The sequence below is a fragment of the Diabrotica undecimpunctata genome, chromosome 2 (assembly GCF_040954645.1).
Source record: "Diabrotica undecimpunctata isolate CICGRU chromosome 2, icDiaUnde3, whole genome shotgun sequence".
NCBI classification, from domain to species: Eukaryota; Metazoa; Arthropoda; class Insecta; order Coleoptera; family Chrysomelidae; genus Diabrotica; species Diabrotica undecimpunctata.
The window spans coordinates 110,421,049-110,446,285 of record NC_092804.1 but is presented as its reverse complement, the minus strand read 5'-3'; the positions used below and the strand labels follow the sequence as shown (position 1 = coordinate 110,446,285).

Below are 25,237 nucleotides of genomic sequence, written 5' to 3'. Positions count from 1 at the left end.
TTATCACTTGGAGTTCAGTTTAGAAGAATAAAATATAAAATTTTTACAGTCACTATTAGTTTGGATATATGAGGTCATTATTTGCAAAACTTGCTCTTCGCTTGAAAGTAATTTTTTTGGAAAATCTAAAAAAACGATTTACGGCCGAGTAGTGTTTAGCTCACAACGTTAGGAACTTTATTATTAACGTTGCTTATAGTTTTAAGCAATACAAATTAGAAGTTTCTAGCCTAAAATATTTACAGATTAAAAAATGTTTATTGCAAACAACCAGTTTTGCAAATAAATATATACCATAATACCAAACCGTATTTAGTTCAATAAAAAACATAAGGGATTTATTCATGAAATAAAAACTTTAAGATATTTAGTCATGTAAAGAAAATGTATAAATAAAAAAAAACAAAGACAGTCTCAATCCGTCATGCTTAAACGAAAAAAAAAACAGTCATTTTTTGCATTTTGGCAATTTTCCAAACCATCAACGGTTTCTTCTGGTAAGGTTGAATCTGTCTGTAAGTGTTCTTTGTAAAAATTTAGTTCAGAAAGGCTTCTTCAATTTTCTCCATAGTGTTTAAAAAGGAGAGTATTAATAGTTTATGCTCCTTTAATTCTCTTTTCTCAGTGGTTATTTTTTGAGCCATTTTTTTCTTATAAACGCTTTAAGCTTTTCCAACGTCATTTCGTTAATTGGGTTTACCTTGGATTAGAACATTGTTGCCTTTTTGTAAAAATAAACCGCTTTACCTTATTAAATTTAAAGTGCCATAGATTGGGCAGCTTAATAATTCGTTTTGTTTGTGTCCTCCAATCAAACACATTCCAATCCATACCGATTTTCCGTACAGTAGAATGTTTTCTGTTTAAATCGTCGTAGCCACTAATTTTCACAATAACAGGCATATTTATAATGTCTTTTTCCATAAGGCCGAAAATATGATCAGGCGGAATACATATGTAATCGAGGATCGGAAAAATTAATTCAATTTGGTTAATACGAATCGGTGATTCTTCTAGAAGCCAATAAGCCAACATTGCCATCATATTCGAATTTTTGTTTCGTCCGCCACAACCATCAGCGAACAAACGTACTGTTTCTATGTTGACATTAAAATCAAAATTATTTAGAGCATGTTGCAAAGCTTAGAATCTGTTTGAGACTAAATTTCTTGTCCACATGTAAGAAAACACATTTGTTGGTCTTAGATTGTCGGGAAAAGTTCAAGCAACAACAGTAAAATTATTACAGATTCTTTGCTGTCTGAAATATGCTGTTGATCAGGCAGTCTAGGCAGTGCTAAGTTGTTTTAGCAGTCGAACGAAAAATAAGTTGTGTTCGGTTTTGGATTTTTAAGAAGTTTAAAAAAAGCCTTTGCTTTTACGATATAAATGGAAGTTTAATTTTGCCGAACAGCTAAAGAAGTTGCTACTTTCATTCTATAAATTCTATAGTTTCTATAAATTTTTGTTGAATTTTTTTTTTTTCATAATTTTTTGGACCCATTTTATTGTCGCCTCTACGTTCCCTGGGTAGCTCCCCAGTGATAAAAATTTGTCTTACAATTTTTTGTATGCGGTCCTTGCTTAAATTTGTGATCCTAGAAACGATTTGGCACATACTCTAATCATCTTGTCCTCACCCAAACGTACATGGTATTTTATCGACACTGCTAACATGATTAGATTTCCCTCTTTTTGGTTTCTGTCGCTTCTTTGGCTTTGGCTTCTAATAACAAGAAAATATCAGAAGGTCTTGTTTACTTTTATCTTTTAACTAATAATCGTAGGTATAAAAATCTATCACTTGCTTCATCTTGAGTGTGGTGCAATAATGCGGCAATCCTGGTCGTCCGTTATGACCACAAATTGGAAAGGCCGGCAGTGCTTTTGGTGTCTTCTAACCTAACTAGGTGTCTTCTAGAAATGGTAACTATTTTAATAAACTTTTCTGTAGCTCTATCCAACGTTAAAACGCAAAACACAAGTGACACTGTATAAAAAACCAAACGATTGTTGCAGAAGTCTAAAATCATAAATATTAATATAAAACACTTACCTAGCAAGTTTATCCACATTCATTTTATGTGTTTCTGACTAAAGAACTTTTTTGTGTACTTTTCCCTGTGAACTAGGTTTAACCATTTTCACTAACTAACTCTGTAAAAATAAGAACACTGTTCCTAATTGCTGTTGCTAACAGCTGTTAGCTGAACCAACCGGCAAATTTCGTTGGTGGTAGGGCAAACAGCGAGTTTTGCAGGTAAACATTCAAAGCAAAAAGTGAGTTCTGCAAATAACTGTAATTTTTTCGACAGCATTTGTATGCTAAGTAACGAGTTTTGGGACATTCTATTTATATCATGTGATTCTTTTTTAAAATTGAAACAAGCTTCATCGTCCAACCAACATCAAACAATCAAAAAAATACTTTTTGAAACTTTTGTCAATTAGCTAGTTTTGCAAATAAAGGCCTCATATAATGACTAATTTCATTATAATATTCTATTATTGCAGTGTAAAGTAACCAAAAAGGACGACTGACTATTTAATTTTGTTCTGAAGCTATTTTCTTGTGGCATTTTAAATTAATTACTATTTAACTGGGAATAAGCCACAATTAAAGGTTAAAATACGTTTATTGACGTTTCAATTTCCACTTCGGAAATCGTTCTCAAAATACAAACATTAGTAAATTAAACAAATTTTGTTTTTGTTACTTAGTGAAAAATTCTTCTATTAATTTAATTTTATCTGACTCATCTATATTGACAATTCAGACATACATTATACATTTATATATATAATTATGCTAAATGAGACCAATTGTGTCGCGAATTCCTCGGCAGAATGTAGTAGGATCTGGTTACCCATATTGAAAGAGGAAGTTATTAAAAAGAAAATACCAGTATTGGTAAGTCAGTAACATATAGAGAATACATCATTTATATTTTTTAAATAACAAACATATAAAATCGAAATTTGGTATTTATTGAAGGTAAAATAAATGCAAGATCAAATACTTACCATGTCGGGATAGTATTATGAGGTTTTTTTCCTGGTTTTTCCCTCATAATTTACTATGGAATCACTAACAGGAGAATTTTACTGTAATCATGGCATGTATTTGTCTTTTTAAAGACGAATTACATGTTATGATCTTTTCTGACGGATATTCTCAAGTTAAAGTTGATTTCATGTAATCGAATGAACTATCTTATAAGTAAAGTCGTCCCAGGAACGCAACTCAACAATATTGGCAATATCATTTTAAAGTCGTCTACTTTAAAATGTATAATGTATGTCTGAATTGTCAATATAGATGAGTCAGATAAAATTAAATTAATAGAAGAATTTTTCACTAAGTAACAAAAACAAAATTTGTTTAATTTACTAATGTTTGTATTTTGAGAACGATTTCCGAAGTGGAAATTGAAACGTCAATAAACGTATTTTAACCTTTAATTGTGGCTTATTCCCAGTTAAATAGTAATTAACTATTTAATTATATCTTTCTGATGGATTAATTACATTATTTCTTTGTTATAAAAAAAATAACAAATCATTTCTTTGTTTTAATTGACGAACGAGTTGTTTGTCTACTGTGTGGTAAAACAAAGACCTTAACTACGACTGCCGGACAGTTGTGGAATGGGGCTGTTAACTTGCTTGTGTTAGTTTGCAGTTTGTTTAGTTAATCTTTGTTGTAATGTTTTATTTTGAGCTGCAGTGTATATTTTTTTTGTTTTGTTACCATGCGATTACCGTTATTTTTTTATTGTTAAAAAAAAATGTATTGACGATTAATCATAAGTACAATTGAAAACGGTGTTCCCGTAAACTTAAGTGAGTTCAGTACGGTATCGATGAGTCAACAGTGCATAACATTTTAAAAGAAAGGGACAAACTTCTTTTATTTGCATCAATGTCAGAAAGTTCTTTTGCCATTAAGAAAAGAAAAACAACGAGAACCTTGTCTTTCATAGAATTAGAGACGGAGTTGGTAGAAGTTCGTAACATGGGTACACCCATATCAGGTTCATTAATTGCTGTAAAAGTAAAACAGTTTTTAATATTTAGAAGCAGATTTTGGAGACGGGTCGTCATGGAGAGAAGCACAGTGCTGACCAACAAAGAGCAGAGGAATTTAAAAGTGAGTTAGAAGAGTTCCTTTTTTCAAATGATCTAAGCTCCGAACAAATTTATAAAGGGGGTGAATCCGGCCTCTTGTGGAAATGTCTTTTAACTTAAACGCTAGCTTTGCAAGTGAAAATAAGGCAAACGACCATAAATTTATCACTATTATGGCAAGACAAAAAACCTGGATCTTTTAAGGGTACTAGAGAAGAAAACTACCTGTTGATTACTTACCAAAGGAATTGAAGGATAAAAAAATATTGAGTGTGAATTGAGTGTGTGAATAAGAGTGGTTTGACCTCAAATTTGTACCAAAAAAACAAAAAACATTTAAAAGCAAATAATTCACAAACAGCTGTGTTGTATATTAACAACGCCCCCTTACATGCTGAAACGCATATGCTAAGTCCAGTGAAGGAAAAGTATTTACCAAATTTTTGCCCCCAAAATGTATTAGTTCAACCCATGAACCAAGTCGTTATTGCGTCTATGATGATAAACTACAGAACAAAAGTTACGTCGCTCAAAAATTTAAGGAGGATATGACTTAAGAGTTTTGGAAGTCATTTACTATTCTCGACTCTATTTACGAAATCATCTCTGCGTGGGAGTCTGTAAAGTCTTCAACAATTGTAAAGTTATGGAGAAAACCGTAACCAAACACAAAAAATTGTGTCGAACTAACAGTTGGAAAAGACAAAAATAAGCTGCCTATCCTTACAAGTTTAATAAACTCAGTCCTCGAGAGAATATGGATGCAGCAAACCTTGAAGGGCGGTTAGGCGGCGACGCTACCGACTCGGGATTTGAGCTTTTAAGTGATAAGGATATCCTAAAAAATGCCGAGGAGAAAACGAGGAAAGTGATGAATAGGAAGAGAAGTTTGTACCGAGTAGACGAGTAAATCACAAAGCGGCCTTGTGTCACGTGAACGAACTTTTAGAAAACGGATGCTGCCTAAAGTTCAAAGTGCATAAGTCTACTTTTAAAAAGTGTAAAAATGTAAGTGCACATTGACAACTGTAAATTAAAGCTTAAGGTAAAACTTCATTTTTATTTTTTGCATATATTTATTTGACTTCTGGTTACGGCTTATCCGCGACTTTTGTTATCCACGATAACCGTGCCACTCACCCCACGGACAAACAGGAGTTGACTGTAGTTTTTCACCTTCCTGTTGTATTCTTAAATAGTCTGCATTCTCTTTTTCTTTTATATTTCATGTGTGAACTAACTGATGTGTGATTTCTTCCTCTTCTTGATGTGCCTATCCGTTACGAATGTGTGCGACCATCATGGCAATCTTTATCTTATCTGCAGCAGTGCGGAAAAGCTGCACAAATATTGTATTGAACCAGATTCTAAGGTTCTTTTACAAAGATGTTCTTTTTCTTCCTGGATCTTGTTTTTCCAATATTTTTCCTTGCAGGATGGCTTGAAGGAGAGGATACCTGGATTCATTTCGCATAATATGTCCGAAGAATTGTAACTTTTACGATTTGATGGTGGTCAGTACCTCTCGGTTTTTATACATTCTTCTGAAGACCTCCTTATTTATATCTTCGTTCAAGGTCTACGATTCAACACCATAAAAAAAGACAGAGAATACGCAGCATCGTAGCATTTTTACTTTTATATCAAGAGAGAGGTTGTGACTCTTAAAGAAGGCCCCCATCCGATTGGAGGTGGATCTAGCTTTTCCGAATCTTACTCGAATCTCCTGGTTGTTGGTCCATTCTTCATTTATTATGGTGCTGAGGTAGTTGTAATGCGTCACTCTTTCTACAATGGATTCGTTGACGTAGAGTTAATTTTCTGTTATCCTTTTCTTGCTAATTATCATAAATTTTGCTTTCTTAACATTTATATTAAGTTCATACTGTTGACTGTAATACGTGATTTTGTTCATAAGAACTTGTTAGTCTTCTAAGTTGTCCGCAAATACTATTGTGTGATTTGCATATCTGATGTTGTTTAGCCGGTAACCATTTAGTAGAATGCCTTTTTCAGTTTCGATATTCTTTCAGAGTACACATTAAATTATTTTCAGATCTTGGTTGTTAATTCCTGCTCATTTTAGTATTTGCATCATCTTGGCGTGCTGTACTCGATCAAACGCTTTCTCGTAATTAACCAGACATGGGTATACGTCGCAGTTGACGTCTCTGCATCTCTGGAATAAGACTTGTACTGAAAAAAAGCCTCTCTAGTACCAACAGCATTTGTGCGATTTAACAGTAATATATTATTTAATTTAATAAAAATGATTTTTTCTTTAGATTATGTCAACGCCATGATAAAAACTAAGCGGTTCCCAGAATCGAAAAGGAAACTACAGCAATAAAACAAGCTCTGAAATCTAAAGTAATAATGAAATCATACTTATCCAGAATATAAAAAAGATGATGATATAAAATCAGATTCGAAGTCAGAACCAGATTAAGATTTGACACTTACAGCTGCTTAACTTTTATGTACTAATAACACAACTCAACAAATCACCAACCTAACCTACCTTACTCACTACGATGTAAAATCGAAATTGATGGAAAAATAATAAAGCAGGAACCAAGATTTAGATATCTGAAAATAGATATAACTATTTACTGAAATGTTAAAGAAGAAGTACGACAACAAAGCTTAAAAGCAAGTAAAGCGGCGCGAATCTCTTAATGATACAATCTGGAAGAACAAACACCTAAGACAAGACACAAAAACAAGAATCTATAAAGCAGAAATTACCTATATTAACATACACGGCGGAGACATGACCTGACACATCTAAAACAAGACAACTACTAGATACAACCGGGATGAAAATACTACGACGAATATCAGGGAAAAGTCTGTTGGATAGAGAGAGAAGTGAAAACATAAAAAGAGCATGCAATATAGAAGACATAAATGGATAGGTGACAAAACGGAAACAGGAGTAGAACGAACACATTAGTAGAATGGCATAGGAAATGACAGTACGAACAGCACGAGATAGGCCCCCAAATGGGCGAAGAAGTACTGACGGACCAAGAGAAAGATGGTGCGATAATTTAAACAATTTAAGAGGCCAATATTGAAGAAAAAACAGGCTTTAAAGCCTACATATAAAAAGAAAAAAGAAGAAGAAGAACAAAAGTTAATCAATCGTGGCTATTATATTTACCAAAAAATAATGCAGAGTACTGTTTTTGTTACTTACTGTTTCTTGCATCAAATTTGGCTACGCAATCATTTCTTGTAACATTTGCTGGTTTTAATAAATGAAAAAAAAAAAGATAAATTGATTAGACATAAAATAATTATCAAAAATCACTAAAGGCTTGAAAACAAACAGAACGAAGACTAATAAGAAGAACGGGGATTGTGTATCATTGGAAGCGAACCTTCAGTCCGAAAAAGAACGGTGGCGAAATTTATTGGAGATAATGTTAGCTTGCATGAGGTATTAAATTATACAAAATCTTTTTCTACAAATGTAGAAAACCTATTTAATTTACTTAGACTTACAGCTCAGTTTGATCCGCTGCTAGAAAATCATCTTAAACCTGTTAGAAAAACTCTCAAAACTGTCTCATATTTGTCATCACAGGTTCAAAACAAATTCATTTATTTTCTAGTATCTACATTTTGAAATTAACTAACAAACTAAATTAAAAGAATAAATCTTATGGACTTTTGTTTGATTTAACTCCTGATATCTCCAAGCCAGAACGTCACTGAGAGATAAAAATGCAGCATTGGTGAAAAATATAGTTTTAGAGAAATTAAACTCCGATGAAATTTTATTAGCAAACTGCAAATCACAATTTTATAATAATGCTGCCTTGATGGCAGGTCACACATTCGGCGTTTCTACAAAGAATAATGGAAAACATTATAAAGCAGTACTTGCAAATGTTGATAACCATTCACTGAATTTCAAAGGAGTTACTGCAGCTAAACAAGATCCAATCGTTGTGACATGTTTTGGAATAATTAAAAATATATATATTTAAAATGCGTAAACAAAAACTATGAATAGTGAATATAAAATACAAAGGAGATCCAGAGTACAAGCGGTTAGAGCTATCGTCGATGGGCAACAGAATATAGTAGTACTATAAGAAGAAATAGCAGAGGACACTACCACTACAAGTGACACCAAAAGTACACTGTTGAAAAATATACTTACCTTCAGTTTTATAGTTTTATTTCATTTCTGGCATGTAATCTTAGGAGGACTGATCGTGGGCAGCGCAGATTACTAGATCCCAGAATAAATTTAAAAAAAGTGTTTCACGATATTGAATTATTAGCGACTGAACTAGCTAAAGCTCTGTGAAGAGGAAATAGAAAAAGCGCAGTCTCTTTGTGAAAAATGGGATATTTATAAAACAAGACAAGTACAAAGACGCCGCAAAATGCCCGGATAATTGGCTAGAGAAGTTGGTCTTTCCGCAGAAAGTGAAATTTCTCGCCTTATAAAAACCGTTTTTAATCGTGTCCAACAAGAAATACACAATTTTCACGATTAAGTGAACTTTATTTTAAATTTGGATTTCTACTAGAAAATTTATTAAACAGGGATAATATTGATAACGATCGTGAAAAAAATTATAAAATTTCGTTAAATTTTATAATACAGATTTCAATGAAATACAACTGTTTATCGAAATATGTATCCTGGAAAATGTTACTTTGTAGTAGAAAAGAAATTCAACCTAAAACTTAGATTTTCTTACTTTTAGAATCTCGTATGGAGCTGTTTTTCTAAACCTGAGAGTGGCACTCCAAATAATCCCGTATATCTCGTATCAATTTTCATTTTGCTAGATGGCAACGTTTATTCAGCAAATTAAAATTAATTTTTTACAATATCTACGCTTAACAATGGAACAAAATTGACTAAGTAATATAGTATTTTTTAGTGTGGAAAGAAAAATATTTATAATAATTATATATAATTTAAATATTTAAAATAAACTTTGATAATACTACTATAATATATAAGGTGCGGCAGATAAACAGCCAATTAGAAATGTCTCGAAAACTAAAGGTAACTGAATCATAAAAATTGGAATGAAGGGGTTTTCAAGAGTGATCTATTTAATGAGAATATTTTGATTTATTTGATACTTCCGATTATACCGGAAGCTGCTTGTAGCTTCGTTTTTTTAATGGCACACCCTATATATATTTTTAAATTTACGTTATAATAAAAAAATTCACGTTATTCTAATTAGTTTTTGTTCATACTTTCCTATACATAATTTTTAACCGTTTTTGAGTTATAATGGTTTTTATATAAAAATTACACTTTTCTACCAATATCCTCTAATGTAATTTGAACAAAAGGTAAAATTACTTAAAAACTTATTAACCAGAGAGAGCATTATCGTTTACAGTATAACGTTGCCTTTTTAGTTATACAGGGTGCTGTCAAAATTGGCAGAAAACCGGCGGCCTAAATTTTTCTTCATCCTTTTTTTTAATGGGACTCCCTGTATGTGATTCATAATTTTAGAAAAATATGTTTTTCACTATCAATTTGTATCAGTATTCTCCATACATATCTCTTGCAGTTTTCAAATAAATTTGAAATCTTCCACTTCCACTATCGAGTCGAACAATTCACAGAAATAAAAAAAAATCAATAAACCCCTTATTCGTATACACTAGCCAAAATTTACATTCTGGAAATTATTATGTAAGACGTGTAGAATTTGCTACGCTATGCTTAACGGCCATAACAGTCACTTCTGGAGTGACGAAAATGGTCAACTAAAGTGGGATAGCCTATTTCAACCATTCTTTTTGTTTACTGTTTTGTGTTGAGAACAATAATAAGATTAGATCAAAGAAATAAGGACAAAAAGTACTTTGTATGTGACACTGAACCGGCCAGACAAACGACAGTTGTTTTGAATGATATGGACCTCTGTACCAAAAATCTATACGTTTCCTGCAGTCGATTGTGTGGATCGAATTAATTATTAATAAATTAAGGTCAAAAATTAAGGTTCCTTATACTTATTTGTTGCTTAAAAAGTTGCAAAATTAGTCAAAAATTTTAGTTTTAAATAAATGTTAAAAACTTATTTTAAAATTAACTTATAACCTCTATATTACACACAATATTGGGTCGTGTGGTGCATAAAATAATATAAACATTTTAAGTCGATCGGTTAAAGAGTTTAAAGGTTATTTAATATATATTATACACAAAATTAAATTTTTTTGCACCAATGTAAGTCAGAAAATTATATAGGTATGTTAAATATACAAATAGATTCTAAAAGTAGATGATTCTATTAATATTATGGAAAAAAATGAGGAAAAATAAATTTTAAATATTGCAAAATAATTTGACAAAAACATGTTAAATTTTTGCTTATAAACAATTAGAATAAATTTTTAACCATTTACTGCAAAAACCTGATTTTTTCATATTTTGACAGCCTAAACTTTCTAACAAATTTAAAAGGAAAAAAGTTGACCTAGGATACTTTGGGACGAAGTTAGTGCCTTTGTTTTATAAATTGATATCAGCTTTATTTATACCAATTAAGAGACCTTATTAGAGCCATCTGCGAGAACATACTTTAAGGTTTTAATGTGAAAAATTCGAAAAAGATTGCATTTCAATGGAATCGTTCACAAAGCTTTAAACTTGTGGTCCTCAAAATTGGTCGGTTTTGAAACTAGTAAGAACGCGGGAGGGGGAAGGAGCTGTTAACTGTATCCCTGTTTCTTGTTTATATATTTCGACGTTTCTTTTTTAATTTGTATGTATTTTTTGCGTACATTTTTTTTCAGTTTTATTTTTTTAGGAATATTTAAGGTAATTTTTAGAGTAAAAAATAAATATTTATGATTAATATATACACTTCTTTAATAAACTTTGTAGATATCGTAAACATCGTATCTATTTATTATAGATTTGATGAAAAAAAAAAACGGGTGTGGCAGTCCGGTGGGACTGCCGGTCGAAGTTACACTTCTATACACGCATTCGCCGTTACAAATTTATTTCGGAGTCAATCTGCACAATCATTACATATGTAATTCAATAGGTAAGACATATCAGAAAGAGAAACAGAATTAATAACAACTTACTAACAATGAAGGATTGAATCAATATTTTGATGAAAATGTGTATTTTTATTTTCATATATGTATGAAAGGAGTTGAATGCAAATTTTTTTTAGACATACTCTGCAGTAAAATTCATTGTTTATTTTGTTATTAATATAATCATACAATTGTGTTTTCATCTTGTTTAGCATTTGTGTTTGGGCATACAATGTTATGAGTATTATTGTAGATATGCTTTTCTCGATTTGAACTGTCTTTTAGCAAAGCAAGTTCCATATACGAGCTAGGCTTTTGCTTATATTTAGTACAAGTTTGTTTTTCGTTGTTAGAAAAGTCTTCTAATTTTATTTTAGAAAACGGTAAAATGATATTTAAAATACCAAAATTTAGACCTAAAATAATAGATAAAATATAAATTAAAATACCATATTCATAAGTATTTAAAAATGACAATAATGTACATAAAAAGAATACACTACAATACAGTGCAACATAGTTCCATATAATAATACAATACAAATTAAAATGCAATATCCATAAGTATTTAAAAATGACAATAATATACATAAAAAGAATACACTACAATACAGTGCAACATAGTTCCATATAATATTACAATACAAATTAAAATGCAATATCCATAAGTATTTAAAAATGACAATAATGTAATAATATTAACAAAAAAGTCCTCCCCCACTGGGAATCGAACCCCGGTCTCCCGCGTGATAGGCGGGGATACTGACTACTACACTACCGAGGACATAACACAAATGTATTTCAAAATTGACAGTTCTGGATCATACAGTGATTTATTAAGATTATTATTTTGAAATACAAAAGAATAATATAATTATGAACATTTAATAAATAATACAAAACATATCACATAAATAATAATATTAATAAATATTTTATTATATGTATAATATTATTATATGTATATATATATCTTTATATAATATATATAATATTAAATTATATATACAAAACGAACATTTTTATATTCGAGAGAGGAAGAGAGAGAAAATATATCTTCTGTCTCTCTCTTACTCATTATCTTACATATGTAATGATTTCACAGATTCACTCCCATACAAATTTCCAACGTGGAGCGCGCGTATAGAAGTATAACTTCAAAAAAACAAATTATTATATTCTATTTATAATTAATTTTTTCTAACTTTTTATTGGTTTATGTAATGCTTGGAAAATAAATAATCCCAGATAAACTAGGTTTTGCTTCTTGCTAAGCATGCTAGGCGTGTGGCTTTTGTCCAAAAAATTTGATTTCATAACCATATGTTGAAACTTCTTTTAATCGATATTATTATGATGCCAATATGCTATGCTCAAAAGTTTTCTAAAAATTTTCCATGGCAACCTATTTATGTATAGAGCAAACCTATATATGTGTCAAGACGATAATGATTCTTATGTTATTTATGTAAAACGCCTACTTTAAACATATTTATTACATTTAATAAACTTAAAGGGCATATAAACTACTAAAATAGCCAAAAAAACAATGTTAGCGTTTTTCGAGATTATTGAAAACGAAAAAAAAAGATGAAAGGTTAGTCCATTCAATTAAAAATGCTCAATTTCATTTTGATGTTATATTTCAAAAGTCAGTTTAAAATATACATAAACACATTGATATACCGTTGCCCTTTGGAATATATAGACTTAGGCTACGGCTCCACGAGCGACAGATTGTCGCTAGCAGTAGCTGTAAAATTACGGCGGCAGTAAAGCAGTAAAATCATGGCTCCACGAGCGACAGTTTACAGCGCGCATATCGCCGCATTTTGGTCTTGTAGTGGCTCCATGAGCGTTAATATGACGCAGCTACAATCAGTGGTATCTTGTTCTTTTATATAATGTCCGTGTATATAGCAGATAAAATAAATAAATAAATAAGTAAAATAAATTCACACCGATAATACAATAATATAGTATGGATAATCTATCATTTCAACAAAAAGTTGCTTTAATATTGGCATTGTGCCGTCGACGTAGGGTTAAAAAACAACGGTAATGGTAGATTCCCCCTGTTCTAGTGCCTAGACAGACAGAGCGAAAAATTTTTTCTTTTACACAACAAATTAAAAGAATATCCTGATAAGTTTTTTGAATATTACAGGATGACAGTGTCTTCTTTTAATTTTTTATTATGTGAAATAGAAGATGTCATACGAAAACAGGATACATCAATGCGTGATAGTATAAGCCCAGAAGAAAAATTAGCAATTACCTACCTTAAAGTAAGATTTTAAATTACATATTTTATAATCCTATACATGTATCTACCTAAAAATAAAAAAAAAAACAAAATATTTAACTATTTAACTTTTACTAGAATAAAAAGGGGCCGCCACCACTTCTTATCTCTGCGTATTCTGTAATTAGCTACTGAATTATCAAGTAGATCGACGGCGATGGTTCCCATATGTCGATTATATTTATTTATCATATTGGGTTGATGTAATGAATCTTCCTTTTCCAATATCTAACTTGGTTTTTTATGTTACACTAATTTAAAAAATTCTGATGCGACATAAAATCTTCTTTGGTGCATTCTTTTATTTATGAATCAAGCCAAGCTATCGAAAACGAAACATTAGTACTGAAGGATAATAAAATTTTACTATAAACAATAATTATTAAAATTTTATTTATATGAGATAATTAGACAACCACTTATATATAAATGAATCAATAATTTTTATTTGTATTTTAAGTTTAAAGTAAGTATCTTACGAAAAAAATACAAGAATACCGTCTTAGAACAATTCTATAATAATATAGAATAATAATAATAATAATTATTAAAAGGATGTAATTTTGTATAGTGTTAAATAAATAAATAATAATAAATAAATAGTAAATAAATAATAAATAATAATAAATAAATAAGTTGCCACGAAAATTTTTTCATTGAGATTATTTCTCCATTAAGGATATAATAAGGATATTTTACACAAACTTTGTCCCAAAGTGTGCTAGGTCAATTTTTTTTCCTTAAAATTTGTAAGCAAATTCAACCTGTCAAAATATGAAAAAATCAGTTTTTTGCAGTGAATGGTTAAAAAGTTATTCTTTGTTTATAAGTCAAAACATAGATTGACATGTTTTGGCCAAATTATGAGCAACTTCCGGTATAACCGGAAGTATCATTTTAATTTTTATGATTCAGTTAAATTTTGTTCTAGAGATATTTCTAAAATATAAAACATCCTTATAGTCGGTTCACAATTTGTTGATAGCTCACTACAAGTTTAACCCTAATTAGAAAACTGAAATACAGAGAGGATAGGTAATACGATATAATAGTAAAAACCAACCTAAAACTGACGGTTTAAGACGTTTTCGAGTAACCCACCTTATATCTGAAGGAATACAATACCTTATAATCCTATTACGGGGGTATTTTGAATGGTTAGGGATGAACGACCAGTGTCGTAGAGTATATGATTGAAACATTTATTTGAACTAAATAAATATATTTTTTAAATTGTACTTATGTAAATTGTATTTTTTAATAAAACTTATTTATTTTATTCAAAAATAAAAAGTTTCTTACCATTTGTAAAAGATACATTTATTTAATTAAGGAAAAAGGCGCCAAATGTCGCCTGGCAAAATTTCCAATGTGTTTTAAATGTATCCATTATTTTCGAATCCGGAGAAAACTAATAAATATTTTTGAAAAATTTAAACGCAGAATGAAAGATTACATTATTACTCGGGACAGAAAGTCCCTGAAAACTTCTACAATGTTTATTTTAATATGTTATGTAACAGGGGTGAAAATAAAAGAGAAAATATAGTATAATTTTTAATTGAAAATATTGCATGCAAAAGAAACTTTTTATTTATTCTAAAAAATATTTCATTCTGCCTTTAAATTTTTCAAAAATGCTTTTTAGTTTTCTCAGGATTTGAAAAAAAAAGGATACATTTAAAACACATTGAACATTTTGACTGGCGACATTTTGCGCCTTTCTCCTTTAATACCATATGATTTTAACTACTATTACTTACCTTATAAAATTACGATTAGAAAACTATTCAAATTCAAAATAAATAGGATCAACTTCGGAATCCGGAATTCGTCATCTTGAGGGTTAATAATTAGTTTAATCATCTCTACGGTCGCATCAATTATGTTATTTAGATCCCACATTTTTTGTTCTTCTTCTATTACATGTCTTACTGCATCTTTCCAGTTTTGTTTTGTAATATGTTATAAAGACTCGTATAACAATTCACGTACAGCTTGTATTTTATATGACGTATTTTTTCTAGCCACATAACTTTTCATTTGTGCCCAAATGAGTTCAATTGGATTTATTTTGCAGTGGTAGGGTGGAAGTCTAAAGACTGTGATGTTTCGCCTTTCCGCCATTTTGTCAACTACGTATTTTTTGAACTTAGATTTGTGTTGCCGGGCAATTTTTAAAAGTTCTGCTTTTACCATTCCATCTTCGTAAGGCAGATACTTATTCCGCAGCCAGTCAAGAATATCCTGTTTCTTCCACGCATTCGTTAGAAGTCTTTCTACTAGTCGTGAATAATAAGGTGCATTATCTAATACTATAATTGAATTTGGTGGTATGTGTTCAATCATTTGCTCAAAATACTCTTCGAAAACATCAGCTGTCATCTCCTCGTGATAGTCTTTTGTGCTTTTGGAATGAAATTCCAACAAACCATGCTTAACAAATCCTTTTTCACTGCCAATGTGAGAAATTATTAATCTACTGCCTTTACCAGAAGGTGGGGAGATACCAGTAGACCAACCTTCCACAAAGGCTTGCCTGGAGCTTAATATATTTTTATCTGACCAAATTTTTTTAGAGTATGACCTGAGTTTACCCACGTTTCATCCTGGTAGAAGATGAACCTTTCTTCAGCCCGGAATTTTCGTATGAATCTTAGATAATTTCTTCTCCAACATCATCTTCTCCTCCCGGTCAATCAAAAGTGATTTTCGGTCTGATTTCTCCCACCGGAAATTTAATTCTTTTAAAACTTGCCACAATTTAGTTCGTCCGATATGAGGCAAATCCGAGTCGTCTCTAACTTCTTATAAAATTTTGTTTAGGTTTGGTATTTCTTTTTTGAAAAAAAAAATCCATGAATTTTCCTTCGAATACCATTTTTGGCAAATTCATCAATTTCAATAGGCTTTTTCCCTCTGTTTAAGTGTTCGTTTGTGTTTGGGTTAGCTATACCGTGTTTTTTTCTTTCTGATAGGAACCTATATAAAGTTGACTCTCCTATGCCAGTCATGTTGGCACAACTTTTGACTATGTTGCGAACAGTGTTTGTGGGATTCTGAGAAACCAGAGCATCGTGAACATTCAGGACAATAGTATTCTCTCTTGGTGAATAGACAGACTTACTGACTGTACGCAACAGTACCGGTGTAAAACTTAATGATCAAGCCATCACAAACAATCCAACAAAACGAGCACGAGCGAAAGGTACGTATATGTTCGTAGGTATATGGAATAAAAAATCACTCACGCACTGCATATAATTCGCAAAAGAAATATTCGAGACGCTAATTACTGCCGTAGACGCGGAAACACCGACGAGCCGTAAATTACATGCGATCAAAAACGTACTAAACAAAAGAATTGTTTTCGTTCGTAATAACTTCACCCTATCAAGTTCAGTTTCGAATATAATATATAATTTTCGATTTTATTAAAAATCTGGGGAATTCCATCTTAATTATCTTGCAAAGAATAGTACCTTCGGATATGAATTCCAGGTTTTCTAGTAAAGTGATTAAACGCGTAAAAGATTAGTATTGAAATATCCAAAGAGATAAGGTATTCTTATTTCCAAAATTGTTAATGGTTAAATTCTTATTTTTATTAATATAATATAATAACCAACATTAGTCGTGAAAGTTTTAATTGTGTTTTTGCTAAATATATTAGTATTAAAATATTATCAATATTACATGGAACCTTAGGAACGCCTATGATTTACGACCGTTTTATGAGTTTGAGGCATATTTCGCGCTCTCTCAACAATTTGTGAACGAAGAATAAATATAATAAATATTTTAAATATTACTGTTTTATTGTTTTAAAAACACGTGCGTGTTTTTAAAATATTTCTTTATAAATATGTAAAATGAATAATAGCTATCGTTTGAACCAATTCTAGACAATCATATACATTTCAAAATCTGATCTTGTTTTCTCAACTATATATTTTTGTCTCAAATTTAAAGACTAGCTTGAGCCTAAGACTTTATTTATTTGCGAGATTACACAATTGGGCAACAACAACAAACCTTTTATGTCAGAAAATAAGAAAAATTAGAAATTACAGTCATACTTTTTTAATAATTAAAAATAGAACATTTACACTCATGTTTGTCCAAAGATTTACTTTTCAGTTTTATACAATTACGTGTTATCTCTTATTACCGCAAGATAAAATTTCTACTTGTTACAAAGAACGATAATAAAAAATTATATTATACAAGATTACACTTTGGAGAAAATCTCAGGTTGCGCTTTTTGTATTTATTCGAAGGTAACTTAAACTAATTCTTTTGTTATTATAAAGTTTACATACAGGAGAAAAAGTGATACGTTAAAATTTATTTATACTAGCTGACCCGGCAAACTTCGTACTACTTTAGAAACAAATATACAGGGTGTTTCACAATGGTATGTCATAAATTAAATCACGCATTCCGGGGACAAAAATAAATTGATTGAATCCAACTTACCTTAGTGCAAAAGTGTACACAAAAATGTTACAGCCCTTTGAATTTACAAAATAAAAATTGTTTTTTTGTATTATCTCCTAAACTACTTGACATACTGTAATAAAAATGGACACGTTACTTTTTTGTTCTGAAAGCATTTTTCATACAAAAGAAACAACAAAATATAAGTCACAGAAAAATTTTAAGAGGGGTGTGCAGCCCTAAATCCCCCAAACTTTTGAGTACGTTCAAATCAATTGAATTTTGTGGCATCATTAGTTTAACACATTATTTTTAAAACGTTTTTGCCTCTTATCACTTTTTCGAAAAACTAGTTTTTTCCTAGTTGGCCATAAAATTACAATTATTAGTTTCTACGGATACAATAATTAAAAACAGTTTCATCAATAATAGTCAATAATTTGAATATTACAATGGCCTACAGGAAATGGCAGATATGCATTTAACTTTGGGTAAGTTGGTACAGATTAAATTATGATTTCAATAAACTATCGGGAATATCCTAGGTGAATGTCAAGGAAATAGTGCAGCAGCAGCAAGGCGTTATGCAGTAAAATACCCCAATCGAAATACACCCGATAGACGATTATTTCTGATCATTGATCGTTGTTTACGGAAAACGGGTACAATCCAACCGCAAGTTGCTGGCAATAGTGGTCGTCCAATAATGGGTGCAACTGATGAAGACATTTTAGAAATCATTAAAGAAGTCCCTGGAGCAAGTACAAGGGTAATAGCTGCTCAACTACATATTCCTCACGTGAAGGTTTGGAAGCGTTTGAAGGATCAGCTACTTAAACCCTACCACTGAACAACGGTTTAAGAGTTATTGGTTGAAAACACTCGAAATGTTAATTTTATTAGAAATATTTTGTTTACCGACGAGGCTACCTTCAGTAGAAATGGAATAACAAACCATCATAACGAGCACATTTGGACCGACGAAAATCCTCACATCAAAAAACGACTCATCACCAAAGGAGTTTCAAAGTTAATGTTTGGGCAGGAATTGTGGATAATAATCTAATAGGCCTAGTATTTGTTCCCAACAATTTAAATGGTAATAATTATTTGCAGTTGTTGGCAAACGATTTACAAGAGTATTTGGAAGAAGTCAATATTGCAATAAGGCAAAATATGTGGTTTCTACAAGATGGCGCTCCACCGCATTCCAGTAATGAAGTCCGGGAATACCTTTGCAGGCAGTATCCTGGTCGGTAGATTGGAAGGAGTTATGACGCACCTAATTCTTGGTCACTTCGAAGTCCAGGTCTTAACCCCATGGACTTTTGCTTTTGGGGGTTTATAAAAGAGAAAGTGTATTCTGTAACAATTTAGGATGAACAGCAATTGAGGGTTAGAATAATTTAAGCTGCAAATCAATTTCGTCAGGAAAATATGATTTTTCAGCGCATTCGGTTTTCCTTATTAAAACGATACCGAATGTATATTGAAGAAAATCGGGGTCATTTTTAACATTTATTGTAATATCATATTTATAGAGGTTATAGATATTTTTTGTGCTTGGTAATTCGTTTAAGCCATTTATTTAGTTGCACGTAATTTTTTACAGTTTAATGAAAAGGGCTGTAACTCAATAAAAACCGTTTTTTGAAAAAAGTGATAGGAAACAAAATTTTTTTAAAATAGTGAGTTAAACTAATGGTGCCAAAAAATTCATTTGATTTGAACGTACCCAAAATTTGGGGGGACTTAGGGGTACACACCCCCCTTAAAATTTTTCTGTGCGATTAGATTTTGTTGTTTCTTTTTTATGAAAACAGAACAAGAGAGTAAAGTGTCCATTTTTATTACAAAATGTCAAGTAGTTTAGGAGATAATGCAAAAAAAACAATTTTTATTTTGTAACTTCAAAGGGCTGTAACTTTTTTGTGTACACTTTTATACTAAGGTAAGTTGGACTCAATCAATTTATTTTTGTCCATGGAATGTGTGATTTAATTTATGACATACCTTTTTAAAACACCCTGTATACAATAGAACTTCTGTTAAAAGCCACCTCTCCACAACAGTTTACCGAACGTGTTATATATGTGGGTAAATAGCCCGAAGATTTCACAATCGTTTTCTAAATTCCGATTTTCGTATTCCAGTACCTTTTAATCTCTCTACTTATAATCGTTACTCTAAGGTATTAAAATTAAAAACTGTGTCTAAAATATTCACAGAAAAAAAAATATACTCAAGCACATTACGTATGAAAAAAAAAATATTTGAATGCTTTCTGATAAACAATATTTATATTTTTGTGCGTTGCAAAAATATACAACGATGATAGTTTTTCGACGATGGAAATTATAAATTAATGCCGCAATCTTCCAACGGCTTTGTGAATTTTTTTATTGCCATTGCAAAAGCCAAACTTACGGGAAATTGTAAACGTTTAAAATCTAATGGTACGTTCGTTGGAATCATCGGAAGACGTGTACGGAAGACATACTGTTCTGTGTGTTTTTCCTTCATGATCGTTGGTTCAATGACATTCTTCATTGGCCTTTTGAGGATCAGATTCATTCCATTGCAGAGTCAAGGTTATTAATGTTACGATAAACTATTTATGATTTCTACTTCTGCTTTTCTACGTCTCTCCTCCTTTTTTCTTACACTTCTTGCCTACGGTAGATCTTGTATTAACCACTAACAATTACCTACTTAATTTTTTATCCCACTGTTGTCAGCACTTTTACTGAAAACAATAAACAATATTTTCAGTACTTGTTAACAACTCTTAATGAATGACAGAACTATTCAAACACTGAATTAATACTACTAATTAAACTGTCAACTTACGGTTTATATATATTTTTTTGACATTGCAAATCCTACGAGACATTTCGGTACATTTAGATTGCGTGTAGAACATTATAGATTTTTAATTCTTCTTTGTTTGCGTTAATGGACTTTTCTATGAGGAATAAATTTTACAGAATTATCGTAACACGAGATGAAAATAAAGATAAGAGAATCGGTAATGTAGCTAATGATACTAGAACCATCAGCGAAGTAACAGGATAACGTAATTTATGTAACAAGGAATTTTTGTTTTTGCTACATATTTTCTATAGAATCATGTCGCATATTGATGTTTTGTGTTGTCAGCTATAAAAACGCACCGCTACGTAAAAACTTCTATCTGGATTTAAAAATGAAATCGTAAAAGTATTGTTGAAACTAATTATAATTCAAATGCTTTAAATCTATAACTAGATAGCTAAAACTTCAATGTTTAACTGCTTCAAAAGAAGTATGGGGCGGTATCTTAAATAAAATATATATTTGCTTCCACCATCTATTTATCTCAAATTTATTGATATCGGATAGTTTTAATCTTACAAAAAAAACAATTTATTTCTATTTTGGTCTTTTATCCTTCTTTTTATGCAGACATGACTCTGATTTTTAATGTGACTCCAGTAAGTTGTTCCATCGTTTTCGTGGTCCTTCTACTGATCGTCTTCCTATTGAGGAACCATCGCTTACCGTCTTTACTACTCTATTTGTTATCATTCGGCTTATATGATCATTCCATTCTACTCTTTGTTTCTTACCCAGTTCTTGATGCTCTCTACCTTGCATTTACGTCGTATATCTGTACTTCTAGCTATGTAACACAGTTTCTTATAATCAATATTTCTTAGTGTTTTCATATCTGCTTTTTCTCACATCCTTTTTGTCCTCTCTGTGTCAGATCGTCTTTCTACCTCATATGTCATTATTGATCTGATCACTATTTTGTAAATTCTGCCTTTTATTTCTCCCTATTGTTTCATTCGGGCAGCCTGCGGCTCTGTTTGTTCTATTCACTTAAACTTTTACTTCAATTTCGAGCTTTCCCAATTTAGATAATATGATGCCTGGATATTTAAACTTCATTATTTGTTTTATTATTTGATCTTCCAGCTCCGATTTATATCTTAGTAAATTTGCTGTTGTTCCCATGCATTTTATCTTTTTGGAGAAATTAACATGTTAAATTTTTTTGGAGGTTACATTAAATTGGTGCGGCATACGTTGTAAATCATTTTCACTTTGAGAGAGTAGTATTGCGTCGTCTGCAAGGCAGATTATTTTAGGTTGTTTTTATCCGATTTGGTGTCTTTTTTTAGTTCTTACTTTTTTATTATTTCATTTATAATCAGGTTGAACAATAGAGGACTCAGGAAATCTCCCTGTCGTATTCTATTGCCAGCTTCAATATGGTCGTTAACTTTAATTGTGTTGTTTTGGTAGATATTTTCGATCGTTTTAATTATTCCGAGAGGTATCTTTCTTGCGTACGAATACCTTCTTAAGGTCCACGAATCATAATATGCCGTTTAGTTGTATTCTAATGATTTCTCTTGCACGTGCCTCATTATAAATATAGCCTTGGTGAATGATCTTCCCGACCTAAAACCTTGTTGTTCTTCTGTTAGTGTTAAAATATCATTCAGTTTTTTTGTTATCACTTTGGTTGTTAATTTTAGTGTTGTATTTAATAAATTAATTCCTTTGTAATTTTCTGGGTCCGGTATGTGTCCCTTTTGGAACAGAGGTATTAGGATGCTTGATCTCCATTCTTAAGGAATTCCATTTTGTTTTATTATTTTTTGGATTATATTTAGTAGTTTTTATATCAGGTCTGGTTTTGCGTACTTTAGTAATTCATTAAATATTCTGTCATCTCCTTGCGAATTTTTATTTTTTTATGTTCTTAAAGCTTCCTTTACTTTTTTCTCCTCAATATTTATTTCTCCGTTTCTGGTCACCTCTGGTTTTGGTGGTTCATTATCGTCACCTTCAGCAAATAGTGATCGAAAGTAGTCTATCTATATTTCCTCCTAAATATATTTCGTTTTTATTAGTTTGCTTATTTCTTTTCTTTGTCTTCTGATCATTTTCCATATTTCTTTTTGAGTTCTGTAGAAGCAGTCTTCCATCTGATTTGTGAAGCCCTGCCAATGTTCCTTTTTATTTGTCTAACTTAAGTATTAGTTTTATTTATGATTTTTTTATAGTGGTTATATGCCTGTTGTGTTTGTTGTATTTTGTATTGTAAAAATGTTTTGTTCTTTTCTTCACATTTTGTCTTCACTTCCTCTCTGAACCGTGGTGTTTTCTTTTTTGATATGTTATTTTTCGTTACTTTCTCCTCTCCAAGTAATTCTGTCGCTGCGTTAATTATGTTATTTTTGAGTTTTTCTCGGCTTTCGTCGATATTATCATAGTCACTATATGTATAAATTAAGAGATAGTTTTTGATTGAAAACATGTTAAATTATTTTGAGAAATATAACATATTAAGACAGACAACTCACAGTATCATTGATTATAAACCACCCACACAAACCATTGGGTGGTTTATAATCAATGACAGTATTCGTAAAATGGCAACTCTTAATTCCAATGGTAAATTTAAAAACTGTTCTTAATTTCAATGATAGAAGAGCCGATTTTAACTAGAATAATAATGGTAAGATTACGTTTCATATTTGTTTTCTTTGTTTTGACTATTTTTATTCATTGCGTATCACGTAATCGTTGTGTCATGTTGTTGTTATGTGAGATGAGGATTAGTTTTGGAAAATAAGTACATAACAATTTTAACCAATAAATCGTTAAACACCTATGTATTTAGTTTGTCAATAAATGTCGAAAATTAAAAGAGTCAAAGGGGTTTCATGTATACTAACTTTCTGAATAAATATTTATAAACATATCTATAATAAAAACATATCTTAATTTTAAACGATTTCATAAATTAGTTGTAGCATTACCATAATTTGTTCGAAATATACTACTATTCTTTTCTTAATGGTGCTAATAATTTCATGTTCACGCTTCACGTTCATACCATATAAAACAATATAAAAAACATAACATTGGACTAAGCACATTCTTGTAGTGAAATCTTTATATCATATTTAATAAATATTATTTTCAATTTCAGAAAAACCGTCTCGCCTGCTCAATTCCACATCTGACGTCTTGAGTATTGCCCCGCTGTTCATTTAAAAAGCATTCAAGGTATTTATAACTAATTTTCTGGATTGTGTTGTTATTTTTAGTAATATTGATTTCGACCATTTATTTTGTCTTTTTAACATTTAGTTTTAAACGAAATTCGGTGCTTTTGGTTGCCATCACACCTAATAATCTTTACATATTTTCTGGATTTTTAAAATTTTGCTAAAATTCTCTATAAGCTTTGAAATCGAAATAAAATTTAATGACGATAACATACGTTACGGAAACGGAATATGATTTTAACAACGTGGAACATACAAGGGATATCTACAAAACAGAGAGAAGTGTTTAAAGAACTAGAAAGAACATTAACATCTGTGTTAAGTAAAACAGTCTAAATAGCTGTGCATAGCAAGCTTAAAAATAACACTAAAACTTAGATCAATAAATAAAAGAATTATAATCTTATAACAAAAAAATGCACACGGCATAATATAATGAATATACGCACCAAACACTGACGCTGACTTAAAGTCTTGAAACTTTTAAAATAATTTAACAAATATCGTGGAAACCTAATCTCTCCAAAGGAAATGTTTCTCCTCTTATACTTAAATGGTAGAAATGGAGAAAATACCTTAAACGATAGAGATGAATTGACTTCTGTGACAAGTTTTCTTTAAAAATTGTAAACGGTTTCTATGCCCACAAAAATACATGGATACAACTTCGAGTTCAAATATATAAAAGGCGTAAAAAAAGAAGAGTTTTTTTTATTTTTTTTGGTTAAGACTATGTCATGACACCTTTCCCTTGTATTATACGGTTTACTCGCACAATTAACTGTTTCCTTACAAAGGGTGCCAAATTTACGAAAGATTTGAATTTTATAGAAATCAGTGTTTTTCTTTCTTTAAATTGTAATTTTTTTGTTGAATTATAAAGTAAATAGGGTAGGGTTGAATTAGGTATGAATTTAAACAAAACAAAAGTCATGCACTCCGAAGACACCGTGACAATAATAAACGATAAAGTTATAGAAAAAGTTGAAGAATATATATACTTAGGACAAAAAAAAATACTAAATAGGGAAATTCAAACTGAAGAAATAAAAAGAAGAAGAAAGTTAGCTTGGGCAGCATTCGGTAAACTAAACTATATACTCAGAAATCAACAAATTCAATTACATCTTAGATCTAAAGTTTTTGATGCATGCATTATTCCGATATTAACTTATGCGGCACAAACATGGACAATCACAAAAAAGAATATGAATATACTTAGAGTCACTCAACACGCGATGGA

The 25,237-nt window shown here is 30.8% G+C and overlaps 1 protein-coding gene across 2 annotated transcripts in view; it reads left to right on the top strand.

The window, feature by feature from the left end:
* Positions 1-25,237, top strand: part of LOC140434772 (PDF receptor-like) — a 1,054,707-nt gene that overhangs the window by 148,972 nt on the left and 880,498 nt on the right. For both annotated transcript variants that reach the window (XM_072523274.1, XM_072523273.1), the window contains exon 2: positions 23,916-23,992. The gene's annotated coding sequence lies outside the window, so the exon portion shown is untranslated. The remainder of the gene's footprint in view (positions 1-23,915; positions 23,993-25,237) is intronic.